Here is a 9,037-nt window from a genome sequence, read left to right on the forward strand (position 1 = left end):
TAGACATCTTCTTCTCTATGCATGAAGAAGCTACATACACAGAATTGGTCCTCCTTCCTAAATTATGGATAAGATCCCTGAGGGCAGGTTCTACATCTTACTAATCTTATATGACACCCTCCCCCTAGATCTCACACACACGCTGCGCCACACCACTAACTGCGCTTGCACCAGAGAAAGTGCGTGACGAATATTTCACAAATGAATAAATGACAGCCTGGGCTAACTAAATCTGCGACTGTTGCACAAATCTCTTTCTAACGTACTGAAATGATTATGCGTGATATCACCTTTGTCTCCTCGTGCTGTTTTATCCGAGCTTACTTTTAAACAAACAATCCCCCTCCACACACACACACACACACACACACACACACACACACACACCCATCTCCAAGCCTCTTGCTTCTCTCTGGGAGACTTGCAGATTTGCTGCTGACACCACGGCTCTCTGAAGGCTGGCGGGAACAGAGTGTGGCCGCACGAAGTCTCCCGCCCGCCAAGGACGAACTTCTCCAGCTCCACACGGACCTGGACAATCACTCGCTAACAAAGGCGCCTCGATGCCTGTGCCAGCCCAGAATTGACTCCCGAGTCCCTCCATTATTGGGACCGACATCCGAAGTGTGTGTGTTTTTCTCTTAGAAAAGCCCTACCTTAATCCAAGATCAAACAATTTATTTTGGAAAATAACTGTACAGAATAGTACATTTTCCAGAACCGGCCAGGTTTCCCCCTGTCATTTGCCATCGCCTTTGAAGTATTTAATAGCCGAGGGAACTTGGAGAAACGACCCTGCTCTTGAAAACAGCACTTAACATCTCTGTTGTTTGCGAGGGACTCGGCGCTGTCGCACTGGCTTCTTCCGTCTGCTTTGTTGCTTTTATCTGCTTTGTTTCCCAAGTGAATTGTCATTACCTGTTTTCTACACATTGTTTTTAAAAGGGCTGTGGAGGATTTTCTTATGTGACTGGACCTTAACAGACTTAACCTGTCCCCTGGAGTTAACATTTGCACTATTCCCAGTGTTTCTCCCTTGCAACAATCCTTGAATGAAGATACTAATATCTTTTTCTGCTTTATTGAGGTATTATTGATAAAACTGCATCTATTTAGGATGTATGATGTGATAATGTAATATGCCTACACTTGTGAAATGACCACAATCAAGGTAATTAACACCTCTCTTCGTACTTACCTTTGTGTGTGTGTGTGTGTGTGGTGATCTCATATACTTTTGAACACTCGCACTTATCCACAACGAAAATGTAAAGGTAACGTTATTTTAAGGCAAAGGGATTGCACTTTGTACCCCTTTAGTCACATGTTACCGAATGGCCCTATTTGTGAAGGAGATGAAGATGGCCCCGCCAGCAGCTCTTAATCGGGACTTAGTTTTTACGTGGCTAAGCATGATACATGCTTGCGAAGGAAGTTCACACAGCTCTTCAAAGGATGAGGTAAGACGTGACATGGACCTGGTTTCCTCCACTGTCTACACTGTGGAGAAGGGTCCTGTGAGCATGTGTGATGCCCCCGGCCCCCACCACCCAGCTGCCGCCCCCCACCAGGAGCTGGTGCGAGGGCTCCCACTTTATAGCCCTGTGGGTGATAAATCCCTATTCTAATTATTCACAATGGTTGGGCCAAAAAAAAAAGAACAGGGCAATGAAGATCTGGCATCCATCCTTCAGGTCTGGATGTAAAAATCACTTTCGTAGGTGGCCCGGTTTATATTTCAACTTTTTTTTTGACTCATTAACTAGACTAAGAGTCCCAGAGCCCTTTGCATAGAAACATGGTATCTTCTACTTAGCACATCGTGACAAACCAAATTTGGAGGCATTTATTGATGTGTAACGAACATTCCAAAACACACGACATGCTGTGAGATTATTGGTTGCAATCTAATGTCAAAGTGGATCGATATCTTATATACACAATGACTTGTACGCCCAGTTCAACTGAACAAATGTTTGTTGGCGTCACAGTGCATCAGATACTGGGCAACAGTTGGGGACTACGATGGTTAATTTTACACGTCAACTTAATAGAACTACCTGGTGCCCAGGTCGTTGGTGAAATATTCGGGATGTGTCTGTGAAGGTGCTTCTGGGTGAGCTTAACACTGGCATGGGTCGATCCAGTAAGCAGATTGCCCCCTTAATGTGGGTGGGCTTCATCCAATCAGCTCAAGTCCTGAAAAGATAAAATGCTGACCCTTTCTCAAGGAAAGCAGAATTTTTCCTGCCTTTGAATCGGAACTGGCTTCTTCTCGGTCCCGAGCCTGCCAGCCACCAGACTGGAACCACGCCGTCCGCTACCCTGGGTCTCCGGCTGGCCGACTCGCCCTGCAGACGTTGGGACTTGTCAGTCCCGCGATCAGGTGAGCGGATGCCTTGTAACAAATCTCTTTAGATAAAGATGGAGATACAGATGTCCATCCCACTGGGCCTGTTTCTCTGGAGAAGCCTGACTGATACAGATGTTGGTGTTGAGAGTGGTTCTAGAGGAACAGTTTTGTGTTTTGTTTTTTGTTTTTGTTTTTGTGTTTCTAGAGGAACAGTTTTAAGGATGAGTTTTCTGAATTGGTCTTGTGGTTCCTGGGACTGGCTCTCTAACCTGACTGGATTGAAAGATGCCGATGACTCTAGTTTTAGTGGTAAGGAGACCACCGATAGTCTGAGGGATGACCTGGCAATATACACAAAATATCACCATTGGATACTATTAATTACTCACTTATAAGAAGCAGGGATCTGGGTGACTGCGTATACTTCACTTTTAAACATTTTTTGTCAAACTATCAAATATAATGAGATTGGTCGCTCCTAATGTCACTGAAAAAAGTGGAGAAAGAAAGATGAAGTCAGGGATTTGGCTTTTCAACTCTAGCATCTGATCCAGAAGCTTTTACGTGCCTTCTGAAGGAAAGGCTTATCTGCTGTCGTCGAAGGGCTGAGATCGCTGAGACCAAACCCAGAAAGGCCCCCCGTGACTGGCTGGGTTGCCAGGGGAGATGCACTTCCAGCCTTGCTATTAAGCGGAGGATGCTGACTGTTAAGGAGCGGGATCTGGGAAGCTGTGATGGGAACGTGTGGGGAGACCCTGATGATGCTGAGACGTGGAGCCCCTGATTTCCCATGAGCTTCTTTACCAGCGAGCGAGGTCTGCCTCTCCACTCCTATCTGCGGGGAAATAACCCCACCTCCCCGAGGGCGGTCATTGCGCAAGACAATACGGATTCTCCTAGAATACTCCTCCTCCTGGACCTATAACTAGACTCACGTTCCAGCAGGTCCTGAAAGGTGAAGTACGAAGTGTGACCTACAAGGACGGGCACCGAGCCAATGAAGAATTACTAGAGTTTTTCTAACTTCTACAGACACGGATCGGGGGTTCAGGAGGGTCTCCCACAGTTTGGTTGGTTGGTTGGCTGAAACACTGATGTGGAAAAGGTGGTCCCCAGCGAGGGAGTTAGAAAGGCAGGACCTCCCTTGGTTTAATGTAGACGGAGGGATTTAAAGGATTGGAGAAACTGGAATGTTTGAGGATTTGTCATTTAAGACCCGCTCACCCACACTGGGAGGGTCCAGAAGACAGACTCTCACAATGCCTGAGAGAAATAAACTTGAGAGCTCAGCGCTGGCGACCTTGAAAAGCTCTGTGACCAGCGTTCTCTGTAAGTCACACCTGATAGTTGGGGAACTTACACACAATGGGGGTGACTGGATCCCAGGCTGGTAGGGGCCACACAGAGGTCCCTCCGCGACTGCCCAAGGCAAGGTAGATGTGGATACCCTAGGGGACAGCAGTCGGAACAGGATGGATGCCTTCTTGGCGATTTATGACTCAATTCAACGACCCAGGCCTTCCTCCAGTGCCTACTATGGTTAGAGCAAAGCACTAAGCATTGGGAGTGACGCAACATGAAAGTCCTCAAGGAGCTTGCGAAATAGTCTGCGTGTCTGTAATGTGGTTCACAGTGAGAGCCAGGCAGGCAGGATGGAAGTGGAGAGCACTGGGCACCCAAACCCCTCCGACCCCCGGACACCACGAAGTCTTCCCATCACAGTAAACGTGACTCTGTGGGTCATGTCACATAGTGATCGTCACGCGGTACTCTTTTTATTGACGAGTTTCTTCTACTAAAATACCAGCTTGCTTTCCTGAGAGTTATACATGCACTAGCCAAGAGTAGCGAAAGGAATCAAGTAAGATATCACCTGAAAATGTAGATTATAAAATTCAAATCTCCCATAGACATAGCATATATTTTTATGTATCATATACATAAATAAAACCAAAGGAGCAATTTTTTAAAGTTGTGAAGTAGTTTTCCAATTATAACTGTAATAATGATTATTAGAGAAAATTTTTTTAAATTAAAAAAATTAGAAGGAAATAAAGAGGAAATTGAAAACCAGTAATTCTACCTACCACCCAGGAAAATAATCACTAACATTTTGGCATATTTCTTTCAACAAATTGTCTAAGCATACATGGATGATTTTTAAATATGACTGTGGTAACATTATAAATAAAATTTTATATCTTTTCATTTTATATTTTATACACTTTATACATTTTCTGATATATTAAAAACAATTTTAAATAACTGCATAATATTCTAGTTTATGAGGATACCACGATAGATTTAACACTATGTTATTGTTGAATTTTTTAGGAAATTTCCAATTTTGTGCCCTTTGGAAAAATACTGCAATGAATATTCATTGCAAATCTTCAGTACTATTTAGTAATGGTACCTTTGGAGATACATTGGGTCCTGTCCTCTGAGCCATAGGCACAAGACAGGATTAGAAACACTAGCAATTTATTGGGGAAAGTGCCTGGGAGGGTGGGGAATGGGGAGGGACCTGGGGGAGGCTGGAAGAGCTGTGCAAGCAAGACGCAAGTCTAATCCCACCCCCACCCCCTACACCCCCGCCCTCCTCAACCCTGCCCGCCTCCCCCCCTGTCCCCCGCCCCCTCCCTACCTCAGCCCTGCACTGGAGGAAGTTTGGGTGGAAGAGTCTTAGGTCCAAGTGCGGTTCCAAGTAAATTCCAGAAGTCCTAATGGGAGCACTCCAGCCGAAGTCACCCACCCGGGGAGTCGTGCATCCCCTGGCAGGCGCATCCTGCCTAAGTGTCTCTGCCGAGAACAGCCATTGGCTGCAGCAGCCGGAGGCAAGAGCCGCCTCAGCTGGACCGCAGCTGGGGCTGTCAGCCCATTTCGCTCCTGGCATTCAGAGATCTGAGAGGCTCGTTTTCATGACCGCCATGGGAGAGATTCCCATCAACGAGATTCTAAGTTCTAGAATCAGAACCAATTTGGAGGGTTTTGAATAATATTAAACATTCCTTTCCTATTTGATACACATTCTAACGATTGTGAATATTTCTTTTTAATTAAAAAAAAAAAAGCCTCACAGTCTCTCTGGTCACGGGTCCATCTCAGCTGGGTTCCTTCTCAGCTGGGTTCTTGATCTCTCTTAAAAAACCTTTGCCCTCAGGTTCCGATCATTCTCTCCGCTTCTGGGCACCTCGGCTAATCACCTTATTCTGTACTCCACTGCCACAATAATTTTACTAAAACTCAATTCTGACCTGCCGCATCTCCAAAATCTTCCAAGGGTCAAAGAAATATAAACCCAATACACATCAGTTTTCTAGAGATGTATATTATGTACGAAGCTAATTATAGGTGAATGCTAATTATTCATATATACTGTAAATGTATTTTTAAAAATATGATGTTTTGACATTTTAAAAAACTTTTCTGATTGAGAGAGACTAGCTAAGACTTAGAGGTGACAAAGGGCCCAGACTGGGGGTGCCTTTGGTATGCAAACTAATGGATCCAGAGCCCAGCCTCCCCAGGAAGCAATTCCTCTGACTGCACACCACATAGCTTCGAGTCCCCCAGAACATCCACACGAGCAGGTCCTGACCCGTTTGCCCTGCCCTGCCTGTCTTCTCCTCGGAAACCCCAGTGAAGGTCATGGCCCAAGCTCCACCCACCCTGTCTTCTGCCTCCCGACCACCTTGGTGTCCTCCCACGTGGCCCCGTGGGGCCCCGCCTCCTGGCTCTAGGACCTGGGAGTACGACGAACTTTGTTTTCTGAGCCTCTCCTTTCTCCTCTTGTGAGCACACCTGACTGACCATCTCATAAAAGAATACAAAATAAGCGGCCATAACAAAACATTACAAAATGAAGTAACTTACAAGAGCAGAAATTTATGTTTCCTAGTCCTGGAGGCGAGCTGTCGAAAATCGAGGTGTAGACGGGGTTGGCATCTTCTCGGGGCTCTGAGGAACCGTTCCCTGCCTCCCTCCCAGGTTCGTAGCCCTGTGCACTCCTCGGCTTGTAAATCCATCTCTCCCACCTCTGGGTCCACATGGCATCCTCCTCCCTGCATGTCTTCGTCTTCAGTCGGCCGTTCTTCTTATAAGAACGCCAGTCACACTAGGTTAGAGGCCCATCCTAGTCCAGTATAACCGCATCTTAATTCAAGTAATTACATCTGCAATGATACTATTTCCAAGGTCACATGCTAAGGTACCGGGGGTTAGAACTCCATCTTACCATTTTTTTTTTTTTGGAAGAACATAATTCAACCTATATTATTGAGATACTATAGAAACTTCTCCCAGTAAACAGTCAGACAAAAGAGACAATAACATAGGTTTTAAGTAAAGTTAAGCATACTCCATTTAAAAGGATATTTTATTCTAAGATTATATCCTCCCTATCCTTTTAGTATTGAAACGTTCTTTGTTTTAATAAATGATAGTGACAGTAAATAATATAGGATTTTTTTTAAGAAAAAAAAATGAACAGCTCGCCACTTTTGGAAACATTTTTGAAATTTTACTTCTTCGAGAAAATGTGCTCCATAATCATTTGACTATACATTCTAATTAGGAAATCAAATTCAATAAGTGCCTTAAAAATGTGTTTTATTTGTTTATTTATAACTTATACCTGAACATTAACTATTCCCAAAATGGGAGTTTTAAAAGATGAAAGATGATACAACATTTTATTTATTTTGTAATGATATAATTTTGGAAAAATTTTACTGAAATTATTATAGGTAAATGTTTAGTGATAACAATGGGTTTGATCATCTTTATTTTTGTTAATCATAGTTGAACACAGGGATATAGTAGTAAAAAACAGATTCTAGGGCCTCTAACCTAGTTTAATTTATTTCTTTACTTGATTATCATAGTTGTCAGGACTGAAAAATTACCTTGGAAAAGCACACATTATGCAATGAGTACTTAGGAATATGTTTATGGTTATTGATATTGGATATATAAATTTATGTTCTAAATACCCCTCTCAGTAATGTCCAATTTGAAATCTTACAGATCAGCAGTTTTATTATTTTTATAAACCCTACGTATCTTGATTTATGGATTCGATGAAGGCAGCGGTATAAATCCAATTAAATATTAGTAAAGCTAAACTTTTCTTCTTGTTTTGTGATAAAATTAAGAAATCATCTTTAGGCAAATACCACAGCAACTACTATTGCAGGAGAGGGCCAGTGGTGGATGCTAAACTTTGTGGGCGAAGGTAGGATGAGAATAGGTGATGCGCATAGTTTTAAATCTCTCCCCGTCATAAACGTTTTAATTGTTGAAGAGAAAATAGTAACTTTACTATTGGCAGGTAGTGGGCCTGGAAGATGCCATCTTAACCACGTCATCAAAATTAGCACTACCAAGAATAAAACACACTGACATTATGTACCAACTGATATAACGATGCACTTGGAAGGGCACATCACTTCTCTGAAGATTTTGCAAAAAAAAAAATCCATGACCTCAGTGAAATCATGAGAAAGCATGAGACAAACCCCAGCTGAATCGCATTCTACTAAGTAAGCAGCCACTAGTCCTCAAAGATGAAAAACAAAAACTAAGGAACAATTGTAGATTGGACGACACAAAGGCAACATGACAAGTAAATCAACACTAGATCCTAACTTGACTTCGGCATCAGAAAAAGGATGTCAGCAAGAAAAATGGCAAAATTCAAATCAGGTTCATATAGATTAGTCGACGGTATTGTATCGGTGTGAATTTCCTGGTGTAGAGCGTCGCAATGTGATTGTGTAAAAGTTCACATCAGGCGAAGCTGGGCGAGGGTTGATGAGCATTCTATAAGTCTAAATTTCTTTCAAAATAAAAACATTTCAAATATTTTCCAATATTTCAAAAATTTCAAAAATTTCAAATATTCTCTCTCTAACAGCATGTGTAATGTTATCTTCCTATGCCTGGCGATCATCTAGCCCAATCCAGGTTACAGGCCATGATCTGCAGAGTCCTCAAACGACACCGTTTGCTCCAAACTGTGCTTCCCCGTTGCTACGCTTTTGCTCTGCTGTCCACTGGGAACCCGCTCCGCAGTTATCTGAGGGCCGCCTCCGCATAGAGGCAGCCGGCGTCTGCAAGTGTTGCACGGAATCGTGGCCAATCTACCTCTCACTATAGGCTACAGAGCATCCCTCTAAAATGCTCTCTCAGATGTGTGATGATTCCAGGTGATGCTGTCGAAACCCAGAGGAGAAGGACAGATACTATATTCTCATACGCCTTTTATACTAGAAGAAAAATTCCAATGTGTCAGGAAGTGGCCTCAAGCATGTCTGCCTTCTCTTTAGCCACAGTGTTAGATTTATTAGATACGAAATCATCTTTCTTTGATGAATGCGTCATGTTGCTCAAGCTGAGTCGTCTCGATCTCAATGCTGAAGTCCGTGGAGAAGTCTGGGCTGAATGCGCTCTCACCCAAGGGTGTTCTCCGTAAGTAGGTCATTCTGATGGTTAATTTTATGAGTCAGTTTGAATGGGTCGTGAGATACCCAAATATTTAATCAAACGTTATTCTGGGTATTTCTGCAAGAATATTTTCGGATGAGACTAATGGTTAAATTGGTGGACTCTGAGTAAAGCAGATTGCCCTCCGTGATGCGGGTGGGCCTCATCCGATCAGTTGAAGGCCTGAGTAGAATGAAG

Source organism: Rousettus aegyptiacus, unplaced genomic scaffold (genome assembly GCF_014176215.1).
Source record: "Rousettus aegyptiacus isolate mRouAeg1 unplaced genomic scaffold, mRouAeg1.p scaffold_m13_p_10, whole genome shotgun sequence".
Taxonomy (NCBI): Eukaryota; Metazoa; Chordata; class Mammalia; order Chiroptera; family Pteropodidae; genus Rousettus; species Rousettus aegyptiacus.